Source organism: Ornithorhynchus anatinus, chromosome 19 (genome assembly GCF_004115215.2).
Source record: "Ornithorhynchus anatinus isolate Pmale09 chromosome 19, mOrnAna1.pri.v4, whole genome shotgun sequence".
NCBI classification, from domain to species: domain Eukaryota; kingdom Metazoa; phylum Chordata; class Mammalia; order Monotremata; family Ornithorhynchidae; genus Ornithorhynchus; species Ornithorhynchus anatinus.
The window spans coordinates 23,214,052-23,241,131 of NC_041746.1; the positions used below are offsets into that span (position 1 = coordinate 23,214,052).

At 45.9% G+C, this 27,080-nt stretch overlaps 1 long non-coding RNA gene across 2 annotated transcripts; it reads left to right on the forward strand.

Annotated features, from left to right (window-relative positions):
* Positions 1–1,100: 1,100 nt before the first annotated feature.
* On the forward strand, positions 1,101–27,080 carry LOC114805626. Of its 2 annotated transcripts, none has more exons than XR_003753604.2 (4): positions 1,101–1,202; positions 10,419–10,561; positions 16,736–16,975; positions 27,044–27,080. It is a non-coding gene; the product is annotated as an uncharacterized LOC114805626 (long non-coding RNA). The 2 variants fall into 2 exon arrangements; XR_003753605.2 differs by lacking the exon at positions 27,044–27,080 and adding an exon at positions 21,656–22,077.

Genomic DNA, 27,080 nt, shown 5'->3' on the forward strand with positions numbered 1-27,080 from the left:
GGTATACAGACTGCATCTGAAGTGGATTCACGAACATGACTCCCATGGTGTCTTTTAAACCCCGGGACCTTTTACGCGGCCGAAGAGGCTCTCCGGATTTGCCTTGATGTGAAGTGTTTCGTTTCCAACAGGAGCTCCAGTTCCCCAAATCAGATTCCGTTTCAGTTTTCCTAATACTGGGGCAGGAGTGGTATTTAATAGGATCCCAAATCCCCAGCAGCCATGTTTCCCAGCCCCGACGGTGATACCGAGTGCTAAGTATGGGTATCGGGTTAGCATCGTGTTGTCACTGGAAATTAAGGACGGGAGAGTGTTAGGAAAAGTTTGAATATGAGAAGAGCTTTGGTCTGGCATTTTTGAGGGGTGGAGGGAATGCCTTTTCCCTAGAGAAAAGTCTTCAGTCTTCCCAGATCCCTTTTTCTTGAGCTGATTTTTCAATTGATTTTTTGAATTCAGTGGAAATCTAATCCGAGTGGCATCATAAATGCTTAAAAATATTAAATAGTTTCAGAAATATGCCATGGAAAATTATGAACACTTCTTTCATCAGCTTTGATTAACAAGTATCAGTCAAATAGTAAAATATTTATCACATTGTGGTTAAACCTTCACTATGTAGTTAGAAGCTTAGTATTTTTATTTACATTTATTGGGAATTTATAAATCGCTTTCTTGACTTCAGACGTCACAGTTTAGTGTGGTTGGGATTTGTTTTTAAATTGTCTCGATTTAAAATCAGTTAACTTAAAATACTTCACATTTAAAAACACAGTGATGCCATTTACCTGCTTTATATGGGTGTTCCCAGGTTTCAATTTATTTTGAAGTAGTTAGAATTATTCGTAAAACATGCATCTTAATAACAACAACAAAAAAATTTCTAAATTCCTGGATCACACAAATTATTCAGAGCATGTTTAAAAGCAAAACGTACATTAGGTGAAATGAGTTTCAACTTTTCAAATCAATGCTTCAGATGAAAAATGCCTTTTTATTTCAAAAATACTAACCCTGTGCCGCATAGATAAATGTGGGAGCTGGAGAAAAGCATGAATTTCAGAAATAAATCGATTAAGATTTTATTTTATTTAAACAGTGTCATCTTGTGAATACGATGTTTTCCTTGGTATTCCCAATGCACAGATTTCATAGGAAGCATAAATTTTGGGATGAATCATTGCTAATGAACACACAAAGCAAAGGTAAGATGAATGGAATTCTCACAGTTCAGATCATTTAAGTGTCCACTTTAGGTTTGGTGAAAAAACATCCGAAGGCAGAGAATGCATCGCTAAATCTGTTGCAATGTTGGTATTTGTAAAGCGCTATGTGCGGAGCACTGTTCTAATCAGGTCGTCCCACGTGAGGCTCACGGTTAATCCCCATTTTCCAGATGAGCTAACTGAGGCACAGAGAAGTGAGGTGACTCGCCCGCAGTCACACAGCTGACAAGTGGCAGAGCCCGGAGTCGAACCCATGACCTCTGACTCCGAAGCCCAGGTCCTTTCCACTGAGCCACGCTGCATCAAGTGCTTGGTACAGCGCTATGCACATAATCAGTGCTCAATAAATACGATTGATAGATTGAAATTAGGAGCAAACCGTTAAGAAAAAACTTAATCTGACTCAAATAAAGGTGGCATTTGTTTATAAGCACACTCGGCAGACATATTAAAAGAAACCTTAGATTTATGATGACCAATGAAATGCAGAAGCTGTGAAGATCTGTGTGACAAGAGTGACCATTCTCAGGCTGAAACCAAGGAAAGGGTTTCCTGGTCGGTTAGGAAAATGAATTTCCTCCAAAACAAGTCCTTAAAGAACAGTCAGTCATCCTTGATGCATCCTGAGTCCTACTGTCAGGGATTCATTCATTCATTCAATCATATTTATCGAGCTCTTACTGTGTGCAGAGCTCTGTACTAAGTGCTTGGGAGAGTATGATATAACAGTAGACACGTTCCCTGCCCACGACGAGCTTAGAATCAAGAGGTATCGTATTCTGGAGTGGATGGCTGGGCTGCAGGATTGACCGGAGTCTACTGTTTCAGAAACTGACCACAAAAGGAAACTATTTCAGAACAGACAGGGAGTGATTCCTGGTTTTGAATACCGAGCCTCTCGTCTCATCGGTACTGAGACGGGAGTAAAAAACCCTCCTTGGGAACAGAGGAACTTGGAGCGTGGTTGATAAGGACTCTTTGGACAGTGGCCACGGGGTGTATTAAATGGTATTCGTTAAGCCCTCAGAGCGGGCCAGGTATTGGAGTAGTTCTGAGGTAATCAGCCTGGACATAGTCCCCGTCCCGCTTAAAGTTCCCTGCCAAATTAGGAGGATATTGAATCCCCATTTTACAGATGAGGAAACAGAAGCAAAGGGAGTGACCCTCCCAGGGTCACCCAGCAGGCAAGTGGCAGAGCCGAGATTAGGGCCCACATCCTACCTCTGGCCTTTGAATGCCCTCCCTCCTCACATCTGACAGGCAACGTCTCTGCACCTCTTCGAAGCTTTACTGAAAGCTCGGCTCCTCCGAAGGGCTTTCCCTGACTAAACCCCCTTTCCTCTTCTTCCACTCGCTTCTGCCTCTCCCCGCCTTGCTCTCTTTATTCAACACCTCTCCCAGCCCCACAGCACTTATGTACGTATCTGTCATTTATTTATTTGTGTGTGCAGGAAATCCAAACGGCTGTTCTACAGCAAGACGAAATACCCTGGCCTACGTCCTGTCTCTGGCCCGGAGCACCCTCCCTCCTCAAATCCGACAGACAATTACCCTATCCCCGCTTCAGAGTCTTATTGAAGGCACATCTCCTCCGAAAAGCCTTCCCAGCCTAAGCCCTCCCTTTCCTCATCTCCCACTCCCTTCTGCATCACCCGGACTTGCTCTCTTTGTTCTTCCCTGCTCCCAGCCCCACAGCACTTATGAACATATTTGTCATTTAGTTATTTGTATTGATGTCCGTCTCCTCTCCTCCAGACTCTGAGCTAATTGTGGGCGCAGACTGTGTCTATTGTTGTATTGTACTGTCCCAAGTGCTTAGTGCAGTGCGCACAGTAAGCGCTCAATAAATACATTTGAATGAACGGATGAACCAAGGAGACGAGGATGGGCAGAAGAACTAAAAGAAACGGTGAAGCAAAGCCTTACACCCTGTGGCATAGCAGTGGACAATCTTTAGTCAATTTTTCGATATTGTAACTGCCAAGTACCTATTACGGTCTCCGCATATACTGAGCACTCAATAAATACGACTGATGATGACACAGACAACAGTAGGAAATCAGCGTGGCCTAGTGGATAGAGCACGGGTTTGGTTGTCGCATGGAGTAGGGTCTTCAGCAAAGAGAGGATCTCAAAATGGGGAATTATTCACTCAGCTGCTCTTTGGATTCTTCCTTCCTCAACTTGGCTTTTAACACTATTAATGTGATCGGCTGGTCCCATTCTTTTTTTTTTTTAATAGCATTTGGGGTTTTTTTTTTATGGCATTTGCTAATCGCTTACTATTTGCCAGACACTGCACTAAGTGCTGGGGTAGATACAAACTAATCAGGTTGAACACAGTCCACGTCCCCACTGGGGCTCACAGTCTTAATCCCCATATTACAGATGAGGAAACTGAGGCTCCCCGAAGTGACTGGCCCAAGGTTGCAAAAAAGACAAGTGGCAGAGCTGGGTTTAGACAACCAAGCCCGTCCTCTGTCCACTAAGCCATCCTTCTGTGAAACCCGCAAAGGAACAGAATTATCATAATATAGTGCCAACGAAATGATTGCCTCATTTATTCCTTCCAAGCAGCAAAAGCAGTGCTGTTAATTGTGAACCCGCAGAGGTTACCTAAATCTAAAATTACCGAAGGAATAAACTGCTAGCGGCAAGTTCTCTTTGAGTGAAAATTCCTGTTCCCTGAATGCTTTCCTCTTAAAAAAGAAAAGGAAAAAAAAAGAAATCTCAGCCTTTTGGAGAGCGGCACTGTTCTAGCCTTTTAATCTCTGTCTAACCTCTGATGGAATTCCGGGCTCACTTTGGTGCCCGGGACAACTCCCTTTTGCCAAAAACATTCCGTCACTAATGTGTGACCTGTGGATACACTTGTTTCTGGGTTGTCAACAAGATGCCAAGGAGCTTGTTTCACTGCAGGAACTCTGGCAAAGCCCCAGTGGCTAGTCGAGCCTTTGTAGGCAAACACACTTTCCGGAGGGGAAATAAAAGGGAATGGGCCTTTTTCTTGCTTAGGTTGAAACAGAAGTATCCTGAAGAAATGAAAAAGAAGCAGCTTTAAAGACGCTGTAATGGCAACGTCGGAAGGGCCTCGATTCTGTTTTGAGACTGTGGCTTGGGGCGTGGGAGTTTATGTGGACTAGGTGTTTAATCAGTCGGTCAATCAATCGTATTTATTGAGTGCTTACTGAGTGCAGAGCACTGTACTAATCACTGGGTTAGATGCAAGGGGATGAGGTTGAACACAGTCCCTGTCCCGTATGGGGCTCTTCATCCCCATTTAGCAGATAAGGGAACTGAGTCATGCAGAAATGAAATGACTTGCCCAAGGTCACACAGCCGACAGGTGGCAGAGCCTGGATTAGACGATATTGAATCTGGCTCCCTGCCCTATGAACAGGCAAAATCTGCTACAAGGAGCCATTATAGAGACTTCCCCCAAAATGGCTATAACTGTAAGCAGCTGCAAAGTTGCTAATTCTCAATCAATCAATCACTCGTACTTACTGAGCACTTACTATGTGCAGAGCACCGTACTAAGTGCTTGGAAGAGTACAGTACAACTGAGTTGGTAGAAATGCTCCTTGTCCACAAGGGATTTACGGTCTAATTCTCAAAAAGCTCGATTAGTCGTGATGAGGTTCGGGTTATTGGATGTTTATTAGTTTCTCTTATCAACTGAGAAAAGCTGTCTCTACTTTTCTTTTAATTGTCTGAGGTTCCTATCAAATCCCCTTGTGCAAGAGGATGCTTAATAAATGTCATCTGATATTGTCTTGTTAATAACGAGTATGGAAGTCTGATCACTAAGGATTTTCAGCACTGAAACTAAATATGCCGTTTGCTTTAAAATGTTTAAATTTACATCTAGAGAGGACACTCTTGTGATGCATTAGATCTGAGGTTCCTTGTGATTAATCAGTCAATCAGTGGGATTTATTGAGTGCTTACCGTGTGCAGAACACTGTACTAAGTGCTTGGGATGGAGATTGGAGTGTGGGGTGAGTTCTAGGTTTAGGCCGGAGAAGGTGGAAAAGTTCGTGGAAACAGGAGAGGATGGAGAGGGGTTGAGATGAGTTGTACATTGTTTTTTTTTACCTAACTGTAGTGTTGGTGCAATATATCAGGGCTCTGCAACAGAGGAGCAGCTTGATCTAGTGGAAAGAACATGGGTCTGGGAGTTTTTCTAATCCCAGCACCTCCAGTTGTCTGATGTGGACCTTGAGCTAGTCAGTTCACTGTTTTGTGCCTCAGTTACCTCATCTGTAAAAAGGGGATTAAGACTGTTAGCCTCAGATGGGGCTCTATGTGAGATAGGGACTGTGTCCAACCTGAATATCTTGCATCTACCCCAGCGCTTAGTACGGTGACTGACACATAGTAAGTACTTCACAGAGACCACAGTTATTCTTTTTCTGGAAGACCCCCCTCCTCCACTCAGAGAAATTAGCGCCCCGCCCCCCCCCCCCCCACTGTGGCTAAACAGGGAGTCCTCCTGATACACGTAATGATTGAGTAGAGTACAGGGCGTGTGATGTGTTCATTACTGAAGAAGTCGTTCACTACCTTTCCCTCAAGAGCTATCAAACGAAGGGAAAGATTCAAATCGTCACTCTGTTTGATGGATTACAAACAGAGTTTGTAATTCAGAACCATTAAAACAATATCCCGATCGCTCTTCACACGGCACTAATTTTTTTCGCCATCTATTTCTGCTTTTCAAAGCCATTTACTTAAGGAGAAGACATTTTAAGAATAAAATTGTTTATTAGGTTTTCCTTTCCGTTAACAAAAATCATTTGCACAGTGGCTGGCTACCCATGACTATTTCTCATTTCTTCTAAATCAACCATGCACTGTATTCTTTTTTCCCATTGGCAAAACGCCCTCTTGGAGTTTATTTAATAAATGCTATTTGAATCGCCCATTTTCAAAGTTCAGTGGCGTTGAAAAACCGCGTTCCCAGAAATCAAGGAAGTGACCGGCAGTAAATACTCATAAGAGGGAAGGATTAATTTCAGATTCTCAGCAAAAATTCTGTTTCTTCGATTCTGCTGGGATGCAGTGGAATCCTGAAGGGTGGAAACCCCCAAGGAATAAACTGGGAGAGGATCCCCAGGTCAGTGGTATTTATGGAGCGCTTTACCGTGTGCCGAGCACTGGACTGAGCGTTGGCAGAATACAAGGCAACAGGAGTTTTCAAAGTGTCTGTTGGTGATCGAAACGTTGAACTGAATTACAGATAATATACAGATAATTACAGATACAGATATAGATGCTCCGTGACCTTGGTCAAGTCAGTTTATTCTCTGTGCCTCAGTTACCTCATCTGTAAAATGGGGGGGGGGGTGAGGCTGTGAGCCCCATGTGGGACAGGGACAGCTTGTATCCACCCCACGGCTTAATACTGTGCTTGGCACATAGTAAGCACTTAGCAAATATCGCAGATATCACTACTATCATTATCATTGTCATCTCGTCAGTCCTCCGGAGTTTCCTGCATGTCTGGCATTGGTTTCAGCTAGGGTCTTTTAGCTGAAGTGGTGTTCAGAGAGGTTTCGAACCGAAACCGCTCCCCATAGCTACCAGCGCCTCTCCGAACCCAAGGAGAGAGGGAGCGTGGATTGACAGGTGGGAAATTGACTTTGTGAGCTTAGCTAGTGCTCCCAAGATAGCTCTCTGCTGAAACGAGGAGACGGAGGGCAGGTTGGTCTTTAACAGCTCTAAATGGCTGCTGGTGGCCAGTGGGCACTTAGCCGGGAGGGATGAAGCTGCGATCGGCTGGGAAGACTGGGGTCCTTGGATTTTCTGAGACTGGAAGCGCCCCACGATTGTCCAGAAGGGCAGAGGCTGGTGAATGGCTAGGAATAATAATGATGGCTTTTGTTAAGCGCTTACCATGTGCAAAGCACTGTCCTAAGCACTGGGGGGGGGTTACAAGGTGATCAGGTTGTCCCACGGGGGGCTCACAGTCTTCATCCCCATTTTACAGATGAGGGAACTGAGGCACCGAGAAGTGAAGTGACTTGCCCACAGCCACACAGCTGACAAGGGGCAGAGCCGGGATATGAACCCACGACCTCTGACTCCCAAGCCCGGCGTCTTTCCACTGAGCCACGCTGCTTCTCTAAGACAATGTTTGGTTGGACCCTCAGGGGTCCAGTGATTGGTTGGGAGAGTCACTTCCACAGTACCCCTCTCGCACCTAATGGTAACTGTGGTATTTGTTAAGCGCTCACTGTGTGCCAGGCACTGTACTAAGAGCTGGGGTGGGTGCAGGCAAATCAGGTTGGACACAGTCCCTGTCCCACATGGGGTGCACAGTCTCAATCCCCGTTTTACAGGTGAGGGGACTGAGGCCCAGAGAAGTGAAGTGACTTGTCCAAGGTCGCCCAGCAGACGAGCGGCAGATCCAGGATTAGAAACCAGGTCCTTCTGCCTCCCAGGCCCGTGCTCTATTGGCTAAGCCACGCTGCTTCTCCACGCTATTAAGATGAGGAGATCTTGAAAGGGAAAAGACTTCTATGTAGACACTCACCTCGTTGTGGACAGGGAATGTGTCTGCTCAGTGTTATATTGTACTCCCCGAAGCGCTTTGTACAGTGCTCTGTACACAGTAAGCACTCAATAAACACGATCGAACGAACGAATGGATGGGCCCCTGCAGCAGAGAGCTTTCCTTATCATTCTGGGTGGGTTTTTTTTTTCCACCATTAACGTTCTCTGAAGGGAAGAAAGCATCCCAAATCAGGCAAAGATAAACGTTTTCCCTTCCCCGCCGCTCGGTCCCTTTATTTTTGGATGTTTTAGCTACATTTGGGCCTCAGATTAAAGAACTCCTGCCGGCTGGCACCGTAAGGAACAAAAATTTGCCGGAGGGGGGCGGGGAGAGGAGGCCAGCGGCTCGCAGGTTTGGACCGACACACCACTCCTTTGGTGGGTTTGATTTAATGAACCGTCGCTTTATCATTTGGAAAAGCTCCCGTGCAACCCATGCCTGTTTACAGGGGCCTTCACATCCCGCTTCGTAGGAAAGGGACCTCTTGGACATTAACCTGCAAATCCCACATCAGGAGGTGGAATGAGCCGATGTCTTCCTCGGCCCCTTCCGAGCGCGATTTTCGGGCACCGCTCCGATAAATCGGAGGAACGCGACTCCACTTTCCCTTAGACGCTATTGTTTGCGGGATGATTAAGCTGTTAGGTTTCCCTCCCTCCCCTTTTAGGATTGGGAACCTCAAAGAGCTTTTTGGCATTGAAGCGAAAGGCCTGTGTATAGAGATCAATAAGATAGTGTGTATCATGGCCCGTAGCGTATCTCCACATATACAGCTCCCTGGTGGATCCCTATGATAAACATTATTGGAACAATTAGCTGCTGCTGACATAGAATCCAGACACAATGGCCAGGACCAGCAGCCCACAGCCAAAGATTATGGAGCCAAAATCCATAAAAAGCAACACCAAGCTACTCTCCCCATTCAGCTGCTGTCATAAAACCCTCCCAGAGGCATGTTTGTGGAGCTGGCTTTGCCGATATGGCACTGTTAACACAAAGAAAGAAGCTGCAGCCCTCGTCTTTGTTTAGCTGAAATTACAAGCCATTGAATTAGTATGTCATCTTTATGGGGCTGTCAAGCCTCCGAGGTGAGGTAATGGATGGAAGAGTTTGATGGTCTGAAAGACAGGCTCACAGATGGTTGTCGATATAAAGCAGTTTGCCACTTTAAAAAAAAAAAGAAGAAAGAAAGAAAGAAAGGGGAGAAGAACAGAAAACCTGCTTGGAATAGGTCTGTACCGATTGGAGATGGAAAAGCTAACAAGCATTCTCGAAATCTTCTTTCTCAAAACTACGGAAACTCGGGCAAGAGATGGGAAATGGTCAACGTGCCTTCTGGAGTTGAACACGGTACGGCCTGGTGGAAAGAGCATGGGCCTGGGAATCAGAAGACCTGGGTTCTAATTCCGGTGCCAAGTGACTGCTGGGTGACCTTGGGCAAGTCACCTCACTTCTCTTTGCCTCGGTTACCTAATCCGTAAAGTGGAAATTAAGACGGTGTTGCCCATGTAGGTCATGGACCCTTTGGTGGTATTTAAGTGCCTACTTGGTGCCAGGCACTGTAATAATAATGTTGGTGTTTGTTTAGCGCTTACTATGTGCAGAGCACCGTTCTAAGCGCTGGGGTAGACACAGGGGAATCGGGTTGTCCCACGTGGGGCTCCCAGTCTTCATCCCCATTTTCCAGATGAGGGAACTGAGGCACAGAGAAGTTAAGTGACTTGCCCACGGTCACACAGCCGACGAGTGGCAGAGCCGGGATTCGAACCCATGACCTCTGACTCCAAAGCCCGTGCTCTTTCCACTGAGCCACGCTGCTTCTCTACTGTACTAAGCCCTGGCTGGGGTAGATACCAGCTGATCAGGTTGGACCGGTCCATGGGATTCACAATCTTAATCCCTATTTTACAGATAAGGTAACTGAGGCACAGAGAAGTGACTCCTTCAAAGTCACGCACCAGGTAAGTGGCTGACTAGCTCGTATCTGCTTCAGTGCTTAGTACAGTACCTGGCACAAATTAAGCACTCAATAGATACCATTAAAAGGAAATCACCTTTGGCTAAACAGAGAGGAAAAAGTAGAGCACTATAGTAAGCGCCCGGGAGAGTGTGGTACAATAAAGTCGGTAGACACTGTGAGCCCTGTGTGGGACAGTGACTATGTCCAACCTGTTTAGCTTGAATCAACCCCAGTGCTTAGAACAGTGTGTGACATACAGTAAGCACTTACCAAATACCATCATCGTCATCTTTATTTTATCATTAGACCCGTTCTCTGGCGGCAAAGAAGCTTACAGTCAAGAGAGAGGAGCCAGACATTCAAACGCATTTTGATTGTAGAGTGTAAGGATATGAACGTAAGTTCTGCAGGGCTGAGGATGGGGTGAATATCAAACATTTAAGAGACTCAGATTCAAGTGCCTATTCGGTGAAGAAGGGAGAGAGTGTAGAAGTGCCTTCTTAGAGGAGGCCTCTCGGTGGTGATGCGATTTTAAGATGGCTTTGAAAGTTGGGAGAGTGGTGGTTTATATATATATATATATATTCTGTTGTATTGTACTCTCCCAAGCACTTAGTACAGCGCTCTGCACCCAGCAAGTGCTCAGTAAACACAATTGATTTAATATTTTTTTTAGAAAACTGATCTGGACAGCAGAGTGAAGTATGGACTGGAGAAGCAAGGAGGGTGACGCGGCATCAAAGTGGAAATTACTAAAGCTTGGGTCGGCGTGGAAGCAGTTGGCTGGAGAAGAAAAGACAATCTAGAGAAGTTGTGAAGGTAAGATGTCATGAAGGTAAAGCATGTTTAGACAACAGAATATTTCGACCTATTCTCTGCATTGCTCTTGGGAGAGCACAGAGAATATTTTCAAGAACGTGCCAAATCTCTCTCACATTTTCCCGCCCCTAATCTCTCAGTAAGGTGCTGGCTTGAGGAAGCTTCCCCAATGGCCGGCATTTTTGGCTAGATTGAACTGAAAAGGGCACTGAAATTTTGATTTTACCCTTGGAAATTGTGTTTATTCCTTACATAACCAGGTGAATAGCTTGTGTTTCATGTTTATCTTGATTGCTTTACCGTGGTTGCTAAGCTTACCAGCAGGCGACATTAACTTGCTTTTTTTTTTAAAGTAAAATTTTAAAAGAAATCAGTCTTTTTACAAGAAAAAAACCCTTTCAGGTTTTTTTTTTTAAGACTGTTCAGAAAGTGAGCTATCATCACTTTCTTGCAGTGGGTTTGAAACCGGTATGAATTATTTCTGGGGGCTTAGCGATGGTAATAACAACCAGAACATAATAATAATAATAATAACGATAACATTTGTTAAGCTCTTCCTATGTCTCAAGGACCTTTTTAAGCTCCGTGGCAGATACGAGCTAATCAGATTGGACTGGCCCTTGTTCTTCATAGAAGATGGGGATGAGTTCATTGCAGTATACTTTGTTTCCTTCTTTGACTTCATTCCCAAATCCTCTTTTCCTCTATATCAGGAAGTTCTTAGGCAATCCCGTGTTCGGAAATATTATTCCCACTTCAAGCTTTCCAGGCCAGAAGGAGGATGTGGGCAAGGGTTCGGCGGGGAGATAAATGAGATTGAGGTACAGCGAGCGGGTTGATTGTGGAGGACGAAGTGGATGGGCTGTAGTGTAGTGGACCAGTGATGTAACGTAAAAGGGGGAGAGCTGAATGAGTGCCTTAAAGGCAAAGGCAAGGAGTTTCTGTTTGATGCGGAGTTAGATGGACAACCACTAGAGGTTTCTGAAGAGTGGGAAGATATGGATGGAATTGGTTTTTAGAAACAAGATCCGGGCAGCAGAGTAAAGTTTGGACTGAAGTGGGGAGAGGCAAGAGATGAGGGCGGTTAGTGAGGAGACTGATGCAGTAAGCAAGGCTGGAGATGTTAAGTACGTGGATAAGCACGGGTGGAATTTTAGAGGAAGAGGAAGATTCTAGAGATGTTCTGAAGGTAGAACCAACAGGAATTGGTGAAGGATTGAACATGTGGGTTGAATGAGAGCGATGAGTCAAGGGTGACGCCAAGATTACCGGCTTGTGAGACAGGGGGTGGTGAGGGTGATGTCTACAGTGATAGGAAAGTCTAAGGGAAGAGTAGGTTTGGGTGGGAAGATAAGGAGTTCTGTTTTAAACATAGTACTTGAGATTTCTCTCCCCGGCATCTAATTATCTCTATTATAGTCTGTATTATCTAACTACATCTTGATATTTGTGTGTTCAATCAATGGTATTTATTGAGAGATTGCATTCATCCTGTTTCCTCCATTAGACTACAAGCCTCTGGAAGGCAGGGATGAGGTCTTTTTCTTTGAGACATTCTCCTGAGCCCAATCATCTGTCAGCCTCAAAGGGATCGACTAGGGTAGGCATTGATTGCCCTGGAGAATAAGCGGTCATTGAGAGACATGGAACAGCCCAATACATTATCCTGGACATGTAGCTTCCCCTCTAAACCGTAAGCTCGCTGTGGGCGGGGAATGTGTCTGTTATCTTGTTAGACTGGACTCTCCCAAGAGCACTGGACTCGGCACACGAGGCATTCAACAAATATGACTGGCTGATTTACTGATGCCTGAGGGCAGAAAATATGTCTCAAGCTTTTACCGCGCTTTCTTAAGCATTTAGTAGAGTGCGCTGCCCTTAACGACTGTTTAGCAGATACCTTGGCTACTACTGGCTGACTTTTCTACTTGAAATGTCATTTGTTCGTAAGTGCTGTGAGGAGAAGAGAGTTTCAAGCAGGAGGGAGATGATCCAGAGAAATGTGCCATCACCTTTGCTTTGCTTCTCCACCTTACACTGTGGATCAGAGCTTTGCACAGGTCACACGCTCAGAAGAGTAAGTGGCACGTCCCATATTGTCATGCTCAAATTGGCCCCCAGCTCACGTGAAAAGTCGCTTGGCCTCGTGGAAAGAGCTCAGGCCTGGGAGTCAACGGACCTGGGTTCCTATCCTGGCTCCGTCACTTACCTGCTGTGCAATCTTGGGCAAGTCGCTTAACTTCTCTGTGCCTCAGTTCCCTAATTAGCAAAATGGGGGTTCAATAAGCACTTGAGTCCTCACCTGCTAAGCAATGGGGAATTCACCCCACCTCCTCCCCAAACCGCATCACTTATTTAAGCCTCGTGTGGGCAGGGATCGACTCTCTTTATTGCCGAATTACACTTTCCAAGAGCTTAGTACAGTGCTCTCCGTGCAGTAAGCACTCAACAAATACGATTGAATTGAATGAATAAATCTCTTCCGGCTCAGTTGTTCCCCCTACTGTAATTTGTCAGTCCATCAAAGGTACTTATTGAGCACTTACTGTGTGCAGAGCACTGTATTAATGATTTGGGAGAGTACAACAGAATTAGCAGACACGTTCTCTGCCCATAATGAACTTGAGTTTAATATCTTTCCACTAGATTGTAAGTTTCTTGAGGGCAGGGACCGTATCCACTGACTCTGCTGAAGTCTTCCAGGCATTTTGTACGTCCAGTGCACGGACTTAGTACTCAGTAGCTACTATTAATTAAAAGCTGAAGAGCACACTTTATTTCAGGAAATCATTTGATTCCTTCGGCTAGGAGGTCCTGGAAAAAGAGAAGGTATTTTTAACTCTTATAGACCTAGGGACTATTTTTAATTCAGTGTATTGGAAATTAACCCAAAGCGATGAAAAATAATCTGTCTCTGGTCTAAGTCTCCTAAAGAGCAGTTTTCTTTTGTGGACAACTGAGAGGATTTGTGCCCCACAAAGGACCCATTCTCTCAGTGGGTTCGTTTTCAAACTAAACTTGAAAATACAGTTGGTTTGTTTTGTATAAATAAGCAAGAAGGTTGGGAGGAACTAAATATCTTCATAAAACAAAACATTATGATACCAGAAACCCTTAGGAGAAACGCTAATGCTTTTAAATGAAGGTTTTATTTGTCTCTGAGCTGTGAAAAGAAGCCACTAATGAGATGTCATTTAAATTCTAACACCTGTTTAATGGCACTTTTTCTCTATCCCCAAAGAGTAGCTGTTTATGAATGTTTGCAGTTTTCCAAGTGAATCTACAAGAATTATTTTTCCATAAACAATGCTATGGATTTTTCCTCAATATGCTTTACTCACATTGGAACAATATGATGGAAATGCTGGGGAATGTTTTGAATTAGATCTGTTTCGGAGAGAGAGAGCAAAGCTGTCATTTACATGGTAACCATGTTATTTCATCAAGGATTTCTTACTACCCAGCTGTTTATTTAAGAACAGATTAATGCAGGCACTATAGATTCCTGCTTATTATCTTTACCTGGATCTGTATAAATCTCCCAAAAGGCACACTGTAGCCTTTTGATCCTAAATTTTTCTTAGAGAGGTGAACAGTTGATTGGTACGTATCGCGGAATGATGCATTTCCAGAGGAACGTATGTTCCAGAGACTAAGGCCAAAAACACCGTTAGCTATTGGGACCGCAAACAACCCAGCACAACAAGGAGCAATCTTTGTGTGTGCACTCTGTGGGATGTCATTCTCACACCCGCCCTTCCATACACGCCACACACAAATCCACACACGGGTAAATTCTAATACCAAGGATGCCATCTTTGAATCAATCAATCAATCCGGGGTATTTATCGAGGGCTCACTGTGTGCAGAGCACTGTTTAAGACCTTGGGAGAGTACAATACAGAAGAGTCGGTAGGCATGTTCTCTGAACCAGCCCAATCTGTAAAACCACGCGCATAAGCACACACACACACACACACGTATAAAAGTGGTAATTGAATTTTTCTCTGGATTCATAGTAGATTCCCCCCTTCCTGGTCATGCCAACTTATAAGACTTATCTACCTGCAACGATCTATCAAGTAGTTATTGAGGTATTATTAATTCACGGGGGTTTATGATGTCTGTATCAACTATGGTATGTTCATCAATTTATGACTATAGTCTCCCCTTTTAAACTGTGAATTCCTAGTGGGGGGGGGACTGTATCTTTTACGATATTTACCATTTTAGTACTCTCTCCCTCTCTAGTACCTTTTCTCTAAGCTTCTAATAGTGTATTCTGGGACCAGTAGATGCTCCGAAAGCTTTTCTCTGCTCGCAGTACGGTTATCTTTATATATGTATCTTTATGCATACCTTTATGCAGTCTGGGTCCATGACAGAGGTGTGAAATGCCTAAAGTGTGTTTGAGTAACTTATGGGTGTTAATTGTTAAATTGCTAATTTATTATTAAATTAATAATTCCCTCTAGACCGTTAGCTTGTTGTGGGCAGGGAATGTGTCTGCTACCAGAGAAGCAGCGTGGCTCAGTGGAAAGAGCACGGGCTTGGGAATCGGAGGCCATGGCTTCGAATCCAGGCTCTGCCACTTGTCAGCTGTGACTGTGGGCGGGTCACTTCGCTTCTCTGGGCCTCAGTTCCCTCATCTGGAAAACGGGGATTAAGACTGTGAGCCTCACGTGGGACGACCTGATTCCCCTGTATCTCCCCCAGCGCTTAGAACAGCGCTCTGCGCGTAGTGAGCGCTTAACGACTACCCACATTCTTATTATAATGTGTGTTGTACTCTCCCAAGTGCTTAACAAATACGACAGTAATTGTTATTACTACTAAGGTGACCCAGCACACAAGTGGCGGATTCGGGATTCGAACCCAGGTCCTCCTGACTCCCAGGCCCATGTTCTATCCACTAGGCCATGCTGCTTCAGCCCAGAGGGTGAAGGGGTGGAGGGAGGGACTGGGTGGAGGGGGAGAACTCACTCATTTTTAAACGGTGGGGATGGCTGCCCTCTGAAAAATTCTCACTTATTGGACCTTCCCGTCTAAGGAACAGGAGCGCTTAATCAGAGTGTTTGGAGTTACACCCCGACTTCATGCAGATTGGCCCGTACCTATCCAGCGCTGAGTTTCATCAAATATATTTGTTTTTTTCTGCACTGTTCCCACCTTGCATTATAAAAGCTAAATATCCATTTGGTGAATAGAGATGAATCAGCAGTTCGTATAATGCCTACCCATCATACATATTTCACAAGGAGGATATTATAGGGAGGGGAAAGTTCTTACAGAATAATATGGAAATCCAGAACTCGATGCAGTGTCAGGAATCTTCTTCCTATTCTTTACCTTATCAGTTTTGCTTTCTGAAATCAATGGCGGGGCACCAAGTTCAGCTAATCCATATTTCTGAGGATGAAATTGAATTTATAGTCTGTAGTATGTTGACTACCGCTCGCATTTAAGGCATAATTGATTTTTATTGAAAAGCCAGCAGGCACATCAAAAATTTCCACAAACCACAAGGATGTTAAATTTTACCCCGTTTGGATAATGGCGTTGCTTTATTTATCTTTTAAAATGAAGCTCTTATATTGATATCAGCAAACGCTGGGCAAGTGTGACTGATCTATCAATCCACGGTTCTGTTGAACCGCTCGGAACGGACAGGAGCGACTTTATATTTCTGAGGGCAACGTCTCTGGTTGGTTTGTTTTAAGGCTCGTTGGATAAATGGAATAATAAATCTAGCACGATTTTATGTCATGTAGCAGTGTAATTCTTTCTTCATTTCAACCAACAGCTTGCATCATTCCGCCCCTTTCTTTGGGTGCTGTATCTTTCTCCATATCTCATTTCTCCTTCGTCTACAAAGCACAGTTGTATATCTGAATAAATCCCTTTCGCCCTGGCTCCTGCTAATTTACGTGACCCGTTCCTTTTCTTCAGGCTTGGTGTCGTAGGAGAGGAAGCCAAAAGAAAGCTTCCTCTCAGATCTGGTCCACCCCTGATATATTGTACTCTCCCAAGTGTTTAGTGCAGTGTTCCGCACTCAATAAAGTCGATTGCTCGATCTGTTCTATATTGACATTTTTGGCTTTAGCAGCTATACCTTCGCCTTTGCTCGATTCAGAATCATCTCTCTTCTGTGTCTCTACTCATACCTAATGCCAGGCTCAGTTCGGGACAGATGCCCACAATGCGTAAAAGATGATGGATGAATAAGTGCCACAAGTGCCTCAACAGAACAGTATGTCTATTATACAGGAATGAACATCCTGAGGAAACAGTGTGGCCTAGTGGATAGAACACGGGCCTGGGATTCTTTTTCAAGCTAGACCTAGGACAAGACGAAAGCATACTGCTAATTGGTCATCATCGGATTTGAACTACATCTGGATCAATAATCGCTCGGTGAGTAGCAGCGATTGCACGACTATGATATCGTCAGAGCGTCATTCTTAACAGGCACTGCTCTAAAGACGCCTTGAGGAAACCAAAACATGGAGACACCGTTGACTTAAAAGGCTGAATGATAGTACCGCTTTTCTTCCTGGCCAACTGATGAGTGTTATGACTCGAAATCTAATGCTCTTCCCCCCTTCTCTTCACCAAACTGTTGGTGTCCATATTTCTATTATTTGCTCCAAGGGACAGAGTGGGAACAGTCTGTTCCAGGATCTACTTTGGTAGTTGTCCCTGCAGGAATAGTTCTCCCGCCCAGTATTTTTCTACTTCACAATCTTTGGAAGGCAGGAAAAAATTCCAACAGCGCATTCAAAAATCGCAACTTCCGTTCCCTGCTTGAGGCACGTGGGATGTGAGATGGCTAAGCTGTGCACACACGCACACATTCCCACGTGTACGTATAATGATAACTGTGGTACTTGTTAAGCGCTTAGTATGTGCACTGTTCTAAGCTCTGGGGTAGATACAAGGTAATTGGGTTGGACACAGTCCCTGTCCCGCGGGGAGCTCACAGTCTTCATCCCCATTTTACAGATGAGGTAACTGAGGCACAGAGACGTTCAGTGACTTGCCCAAGGTCATACAGCAGACAAGTGGAGGGGCCGGGATTAGAACCCTTGTCCTCCGGCTCCGGAGCCTGTGATCTTGCTACTATCTATATTAATAAATAACACTGATATTAAGGGCTTACTGTGTTCTAGGCAGCAGGATAAATCCGAAAAAATCACATAAGACAGTCCTCTTCCTAATGGGGCTCGCAATGGAAGACCAGCCCAGGGAGTTGAGAAACAGAGCAGTTTGAACCAACCAAATGTTTTAACCGATCGGTACAGAAGAAGGAGGAATGGGAAGAGGAGGAGGAAGCACAGTGATTAATACAGTGCTGGCCATAAAGGGAGAGAAGTACGATCTAATGGACAGCATGGGCCTGGAAGTCACAGAGACCCGGGTTCCAATCCCACCTGTGCCACTTGTCTGCCGTGTGACCTTGGGAAAGTCACTTCATTTCTCTGCGCCTTAGTTACCGCGTCTGGGAAATGGTGATTAAGGCTGTGAGTCCCATGTGGGACGGGGACTGTGTCCAACCTGATTAACTTGTATCTACCAGGGCTTAGAAAGTGCATGGCACAGAGTAAGCGCTTAACAAGTACCCTAATTCTTAGTATTATTATTACCAAGGCCCCGGGCTTGAGCTCTGGCCCTCCAGGACCCCTTCCCCAGACCCCCACAGCAGCATTGCTCGGTGGAAAGAGCACGGGCTGTGGAGTCAGAGGTCATGGGTTCGAATCTCGGCTCGGCCACTTGTCAGCCGTGTGACTGTGGGCAAGTCACTTCGCTTCTCTGGGCCTCAGTTCCCTCATCTGTAAAATGGGGATTAAGACCGTGAGCCTCACGTGGGACAACCTGATCCCCCTGTGTCTACCCCAGCGCTTAGAACGGTGCTCTGCACATAGTAAGCGCTTAACAAATACCAACATTATTATTACTCAGCTCCCTCAAGACCAAGCACCTTTCTTTGGGCGAGCTTGGCTGTGGGTAGGGGGGCCCGTCCAGTCTTTCTGGTTTCCAAAAAAAAAAAAAAAAGGAAAAATTGTCTATGCCCAAGAACATCCTCTGATGAACTGAAATGTCAGTTTGTCAGCAGGATAGAGTTTAGGGGTCACTTAGTTCTGCTTTAGTTCTGCGCACATTTATCCCAAACGCATCCACACGTGTGACTCTCCGTTTGCTAGCAACTGCCTTCTGTGAAACTGAACTCCTCTCTCCTAAAGCCTCTGCTCCTCCTCTCCCTACCTTTCCTCTCCTGGTTGACATCACTTCCACCCTCCCTGCCTCAGAATCTCGCAACTTGGGTGTCACCTTTGACTCGTCTGTCTCCTTTCCTTCTCACATTCGGTCGGTTTGCCAAATCCTGCCAGTTTTCCCTCCGTAACATTTCCCGGTTCCTCCCCCTCTGTCTTCTCACGCACAGACACGTGCCGTATTTTGAGATCCATACCTCCTAAATTGTGAGTCCCACAAGGGTCGTGCATGCGTTCCCGGGGCTCCCTGTAGTGGTGAGCTCACATTAAGTGCTCAATAAATAGCATTACCAGTACTATTACTATTACGGCAACAACAGTTGCTCAGTAAATGCGATCAAATGAATGAATGAGAGACAGACGGTTAGGCTGACAGACATGAAGGTGTTATACACGTGCGCAAATGCACGTGTACACATGCGGTACACACACGTGCATCAATAGACACGCTTATAGACCCAAATTCAAGCAGACTCTCGCCCACGTTCCTGTCGAAGGACACACCAGGAAGACGGCAAAGGCGACAGTGGGGAAAACAGAGTCGCTGCGATAGCCCGGAGGAGAGGGCTTTTGCGGTAATGAGTAGAACGGCAGCAGTAGCAGGAAGCGAAAGGAAGCCACAGGCGTGGAGTTGCTAACTTCGTTCATGCACTCATTCATTCGTATTTCGTAATGTTGGTATTTGTTAAGCGCTCACTATGTGCACAGCACTGTTCTAAGCGCTGGGGAAGAGACAGGGCAATCGGGTCGTCCCACGGGAGGCTCACGGTGAATCCCCATTTTCCAGATGAGGTGACTGAGGCCCGGAGAAGTGAAGTGACTCGCCCACAGTCACACAGCTGACGAGTGGCAGAGCCGGGAGTCGAACTCGTGACCTCTGACTCCGAAGCCCAGGCTCTTTCCCCTGAGCCACACTGCTTCTCTGCTTCTTTATTTAGCGCTTACTGTGCGCACAGCACTGAACAAAGTACTTGGAGAGTGCAGTATAACGGTAGACGGATACGTCCCCTGCCCCCAGTGAGTTTACGGTCTAGAGGGGAAGACAGACGTTAATATAAATAGATAAATTACTTACAGATATGGACACAGGTACCGGGACTGGGAAGGGGGGGGTTGAATAAAGGGAGCAAGTCACGGTGACGCAGAAGGGTGTGGGAGAAGAGGAGAGGAAGGTTTAGTCAGGGAAGGCCTCCTTAGAGGAGATGTGCCTTGCAGAAGACTTCGAAGGGAGGGGAGAATCATTTTTGGATATAATAATAATAATGATATCTGTTAAGCGCTTACACTAGGAGTGACCGCAACTGTCCTGTACCCTGCTGACCGCATTCAAATTAGGGCCTCTCTCCCTCCCATCTTATCTCAGGAGGATAACATAAAGGCATGGTTTTCGAGATGAACCCATTACTTTCCGTGGGCGGGTGTTTTCATTTCTCTCGGCAAATCCGTCATCGGGGAAGCCGCGCGGCTCTGCGGAGAGAGCCCGGGCTTCGGAGTCAGAGGTCGTGGGTTCGACCCCCGGCCCTGCCACTTGTGAGCTGTGTGACTGCGGGCGAGTCACTTGACTTCTCTGTGGCTCAGTGACCTCATCTGTAAAATGGGGATTAACTGTGAGTCTCACGTGGGACAACCTGATTACCCCGTATCTCCCCCAGCGCTTAGAACAGTGCTCTGCACGTCGTAAGCGCTTAACAAATACTGACGTTACTATTATCATTCCATATGTCTTCCATCCGCTCGGCACCCTGCCTTCTGACGCCCAGGCCTGTGTCCCATCCACTAGGCCACGCAGCTTCTTCACTTTGATTTGCTGATTTGCCTAAGAATGGAGCCCCGACTCTCGTTGTTCAAGACCCGGAAAGTAGGGATTCTGCTCTATTGAATTGTGGTATCTATTAAGCGTTTACTTTGTGCCCAACTGTGTGCTAAGCCCTGGGATAGACTCGATATAGCCAGGTGCCATCCCTGCTTCACATCCAAAAGCAGCTAGAGGGGGGGAACACTTGCAATCGTTACAGTCCGAAGGTAGTCTCCCGATTATTTTTAAAATATCTGTTAAGCGCTCACTCTGTGTCCAACACTGTTCTAAACGCTGGAGTAGGTAGAAGATAATGGAGTTGGACATAGTCCCCGTCCCAGATTTGGCCACAGTCTTAATCCCCATTTTACAGATGAGGTAACTGAGGCACAGAGGAGTGAAGCAGCGTGGCTCAGTGGAAAGAGCCCGGGCTTCGGAGTCAGAGATCATGGGTTCGAATCCCGGCTCGGCCACTGGTCAGCCGTGTGACTTTGGGCAAGTCACTTCACCTCTCGGTGCCTCGGTGACCTCATCTGTAAAAGGAGGATGAAGACCGTGAGCCCCACGTGGGACGACCTGATTCCCCTGTGTCTACCCCAGCGCTTAGAACAGGGCTCGGCACATAGTGAGCGCTTAACGTATACCAACATTATTAAGCGACTTCCCCAAGGTCACCCAGCAGACGAGCGACAGAGCTGGGATTAGAATCCCGGTCCTTCTGACAGCCTGGCCCGTGCTCTATCCACTGGGCCACGCTGCTTCTCTTTCTAATTTAAGGGACATGTTTAGCTTTTACCATTTTCACATCCAGTAATCAAGAGCCGCAGTCGGTTCGGAGTTAGCGCTCAAAATTAAGGGAAAACCCTCTCCACCTGTGCCGAGAGATAACCGCCCCCCAAACGTAAATCTCTTATTCCCTCGGCCTAGCTGGTGAGAGACGAGAATCGGCAGTGTCTCAAGCCTAAGAAGGGATCAAAATTAGGTGTCGTCTTGATTGCCGTAATGAGGTATTTCTATCACCCTCTTTAGAGTCATTCTCGTCGCCTGGCTTTGGCTTAAGACGAAAGCGAGATCACCGAAGTGAATGACAAATAGGGTTTCAGGAAATGGAAACGAATGAGCTTTTCCTTCCCAAAGAATCACGGAAAACCAACCCTTCCTCGGAAGCTAATCCCTCGACGGATAAGAGCGCCAGCCTCTCCCCGCGACACGCGCACAGATGGGTTGCCGTGGAAAGATGACAAATGAGTCGTGTTTGGCTGGATTAATGTGTATTATCATGTTAATGGGTGTTTACCGTGCGGTTTGGGAGGCTCACGCGGTCATGCCAAAGTGTCAGTGCTTCTCCGACACACACAGATCCTCCTTTCTTCCCCTTATTAATAATGAATCCCCAGTGCCACGCATCTGAGGGGGGAAGCAGCGGGGTCTAGCGGAAAGAACTCTGGACTGGGAGTCAGAGGACCTGGCTTCTGATCCCGGCTCCGCCGCTCGTCTGCCGTGTGACCCTGGGTGAGTCATTTCACTTCTCTGGGCCTCAGTTCCCTCATCTGCAACATGGGGACTCAATACCTGTTCTCCTACCTACTTTGACTGTGAACCCCGAGTGGGAATCACAGCTTGGGAAGCACCGTGGCGGAGTGGATAGAGCCCGGGCCTGGGAGTCAGAAGGTCATGGACTCTTAATCCCTGCTCCACCACTTGTATGCTGTGTGGCCTTGGGGAGGTCACTTCCCTTCTTTGTGCCTCATCTGTAAAATGCAGATTCAGTACCTGTGCTCTCTCCTATTTAAACTGTGAGCCCCATGTGGGATCTGATTATCATATATCTACCCCAGTATAATAGCAAATAAATTACATTATTATTATTACTAGAAGTAATAGCAGTGGTAATAAGTTTGAATTTTGACTGTTCGCCTGTCTCGGAGGACTAAAACCGCCTGGGGTGTTTTATTTTTATGCAGTTGCTTGTGATTGTTTTCACCGTGCTGGATTCTCCAAGATTGTGAGATGTATGTTTTAGTTCCCTTTTATTTTTAAAGCTATTATAAATTGGCAGATTTCTTTCCTACAGAAAACCATTCCAAGACGGCTCAGTTGATTTGGGAATGTGTTTGCATGGCTTTCTGTGTCCTTTTCCAACACCCACACAACCAAGTAGAGAGGAGCTTGACGAATGAATGTTTTATCACTAACTTGGGGGCCCCCGGGTGTCCTGGAGTCGGTCAGTCAGCGAATCGTATTTATTGAGCGCTCACTGTGTACAGAGTACTCTGTTAAGCCCTTGAAGAGTACAATATAATGGACACACTCCCTGCCCACAACGAGCTCACAGTCGACAAGGGGAGACAGACAACAATAGGAATAAATTCATAAAAAGGATGGACAAAAACAGTACAAATCTAGTTTATATTTTGGGGGGTTGTTTTATGGTATTTGTTAAGTGCTCCCTATGTGCCAGGCACTATATATCAAGCACCGGGGTAGACACAAGATAATGCAGATTGGAAACAGTCCGCGTCCTACACGGTGCTCATAGTCTTAATCCCCATTTCACAGATGAGGTACAGAGAAGTTAAGTTAATAATGTATAAGTGCTGCATAAGTGCTGTGGGGCCGGGAGGGGATGTGAATCAAGGGAGTAAATCAGAGTGACGCAGATGGGAGCGAGAGAAGAGAAAAGGACGGCTTAGGGAAGGCCTCTTGGAGGAAAGGTACCTTCGATAAACTTTGAAGAGGAGGGAGAGCGGTTGTCAGGAGGAGATACGGGTTAGGAGTGGAGTGGGGTGGCTCCGATTCCAGGGGCCTGAGGTGTCCCCCAGACTCCCCTCCAGAGCTGGCGTATGTCCGGACTAGCAGACACTTCTCGAAGCAGCGTGTCTACGTGGATAGAGCGCCGGCCTAGGAGTCAGAGGGCGTGGATTCTAATCCCGACTCTGCCACTCGTCTCTGCGTGACCTTGGGCCACTAACTTCAGCGTGGCTCGGTGGAAAGAGCCCGGGCTTGGGAGTCAGAGGTCATGGGTCCCAATCCCGGCTCTGCCACCCGTCAGCTGTGTGACTGTGGGCGAGTCACTTCACTTCTCTATGCCTCAGTTACCTCGTCTGGAAAATGGGGATTAACTGTGAGCCTCACGTGGGACGACCTGATTCCCCCGTATCTACCCCAGCGCTTAGAACGGTGCTCTGCACGTAGTAAGCGCTTAACACATACCTACATTATTAACTTAACTTCTCTGTACCTCATCTGTGAAATGGGGATTAAGACTATGAGCACCGTGTAGGACGCGGACTGTTTCCAATCTGCATTATCTTGTGTCTACGCCGGTGCTTGATATATAGTGCCTGGCACATAGGGAGCACTTAACAAATACCACAAAACAACCCCCCAAAATATAAAGTAGATTTGTACTGTTTTTGTCCATCCTTTTTATGGACCAGTTTTCCGGGGTCTTTATAACCTAAAAATCACGAGAACTTTAAAAAGTGTCCTTCATTTGATGCAAATTTATAGTCGGTATGTAGAGGAAATGAGAGGTGTAATAGATTCATCCAATTGAATTTCATGAAACTCAACCCTTTGGTAAAAAGAAATGCGAGAAAGTGAATGGCAGAGGAAGGTATCATGTTTTCTGTTAGCACGGTTGGAATAAAAGCCAAAAATGAATTCAAGGCACGAAGTGCAGGAGGCTGAAGTTTCTATGTAGGAATCAGCAGACTTGCTTCTAGCCTCAACTCTGCTCTGGACTAATTATGGCTTTGGAAAACAATTACCCGCTCTACACCTCAGTTTACCCATGTGTAAGAAAGGACTAAAAATAGTTTTGCCTACCCGTGGTGCAGAGGGGTTTGGAAGCAGCATGGCCTGGTGGAACGAGCAGGGGGTGGGGAGTCAGAGGACCTGGGTTCTAATCCCTGCTCCTTCACTTGTCTTTTATGTGATCTCAGGCAGGTCACTTGACTTCTCTGTGCCTCAGTTACCCCAGCTGTAAAGTGGGAAGTAAAGCTGTGAGATGGACTACGTCCAACTTGATTATCTTGTATCTACCCCAGTGTTTAGTACAGTGCCTGATGTATAGTAAGCACTTACTTATGTGCTTACTATATGTGAGCCAATGTGCCAATGTGAGCCAATGTGAGTATGTGCCAATCACTGTGCTAAGCCCTGGGGTAGATACACAATAATCAGCTTGGACACAGTCCCTGACCCATGCTTAGTAATTCCAGTGGATTTGGTGTAGAGAGCTCCAGATTCCAAACCTTATCAATGATAATAGCATCCTTTCATTTGCTCTTGGGAATTATCTTTCCACCCAATAATAATAATTGTGGTATTTGCTAAACGCTTCTCGTGTGCCAAGCACCGTCTTAAAGGCTGGGGTCGTTACAAAGTAATTACGTCGGGCTCAGCCCCTGTCCCACATGGGGCTTACATTCTAAGGGGGAGTAGGTACTGGACTTGAATCCACATTTTGTAGATGCAGGAACTGAGGTTCAGAGAAATTAAGGGACTTTCTCAAAGTCGCAGAGCAGGCAGTGGCGGAGCCAAAATTAGAGCCTTTGCTCTTTCCACTTGGCCGTAGTGCTTCTGTGAAAACTCTTGAAAAGTATAGGTCCCTGTTTTATGTTCTTTTTATAATGCTACTGAAACCTGTGATTTTCCTAAAAGTTTTTTTCCCATTTAAAATACAAAACTACATACCCAAAGAAAGCTTTGCTCAGATTAAAAGCTACAGAGAATAGGAATGCTAAAATTAACTCATTTTTCAAAGTACCACCACTAGAAATCATTAAAGGCAAGGACTCAACAAATTTATCTATTTAAATTACGATGATTGCTATCCATCGATCGTATTTATTCAACGCTAACTATGCACAGAGCACTGAACTAAGCGCTTGGGGGAGTCCAGTACAGCAGAATCAGCAGACTCTTTCCCTGCCCATAACGAGCTTACTGCTACGAACTCTTTCAACTAGCCAACGCATTGCTCCCCTTACTTGGGCCTGTTTCTTTGTCAACCCCCCAGGCCCCTCTCTTTGCTTCCCCACCCCCGCTGCCAAATACATCTCGGGCCACAAATATAGACTTAATTCTGAGCAACGTCAAAAACCTGCCTTTGATCTCACTCTTCCCTTTGACATTCTGTATGTTTAACATGTGCTGAACCTCTACAAGCCTCCTCAGCTCAGGAATTTATCTGGAAATTTGCATGTCTTAAAGGCTTTATGCTCTGTAATAAGCTGAGCATAATAGTTCAAGCTTCTCAGAAATTGAGGTGTAAAAGAGAAATTTCCCAATATCGTTTCTTGACTCTGCTCTGGAAAGGAAAAAAATCCTTCCCATGAGAGAATCAGTGTACAAGCTATTCTTCATGCTAGGTTTGCTACAGGAATAAAGTCCATGTGATTTTTAAAAGACGTAAAACGCAACGGTCTCGTTTAAACTGGAAGAAAAAAATAGTTTCATTAACTTACTATGATACTGTTCATAGGCAGAGTGTTTACTGGCTTGGTCAGAAGAATACGTGTTCCGGCTAAGCTCGGGGTTTTAAAACGTGTTGTATTCCCTGGGGGAGAGAGGTTTTATCCCTCTCTTACCCTGAGGTATAACAGTAAATACTGAGAGAGAAGAGGACGGCATGAGTCAAGATTTCCTGTTTTCGTGGCCCAGCCCTCCCCTCTTCATTTTCACATAATTTAAAAATAACATTTAAGCCCTTACTCTGTGTCACACAATATTCTAAGTGCTGAGGTAGATGCGAGTTTACGAGGTTGGACACAGTCCCTGTCCTACGCGGGACTCACGGTCTTAATTGGAGGGAGGAAGATCTAATCCGCATTTTACAATTAAGGAAACTGAGGCCCAGAAAAGTGAATTGACTCATCCCAGTTTCCACAGCAAGCAATTGGCAGGGCAGGGTTTAGAACTCAGGACCTCCCAGTCCTGAGATCTTTCCAGTAGGCCACGCCGCTTCTGTGAAGCTGCTCTTCCAGGGTGTGTAAATGGAAGTGCGGGGTCTGGGGGAGAGAAACGCGGGGAGAGGGTGGAAAGTCGGGAGTTGCATCCCCCAGTCCAGCTCGGGTCACCAGACCCAAGTTGGGGCCCAAGCTTTGCTCACCACTTTTTTCACTGCGGCTCAGCGAGCATCAGCCCCAGAGCCTGTCGCTCCCCAGACCAAGCCCGTCTGTCCCCACCCTGACATCCAGTGGAGTCCAGAGATCGGAAAACGCTATCTCTTCCAGAGGTGACCACGAATAAGCATAATAAACCATATAAACGATAATTCTGGTATTGGTTAAGCGCTTACTATGTGCCAGGCTCTGTACTAAGTTCTGGGATGGATACGGGTAAATCGGGGCGGACACAGTCCCTATCCCACCTTGGGTTCATAGTCTCAATCCCCATTTCTTTTTACAGATGAGGTAACTGAAGCCCAGAGAAGTGAAGTGACTTG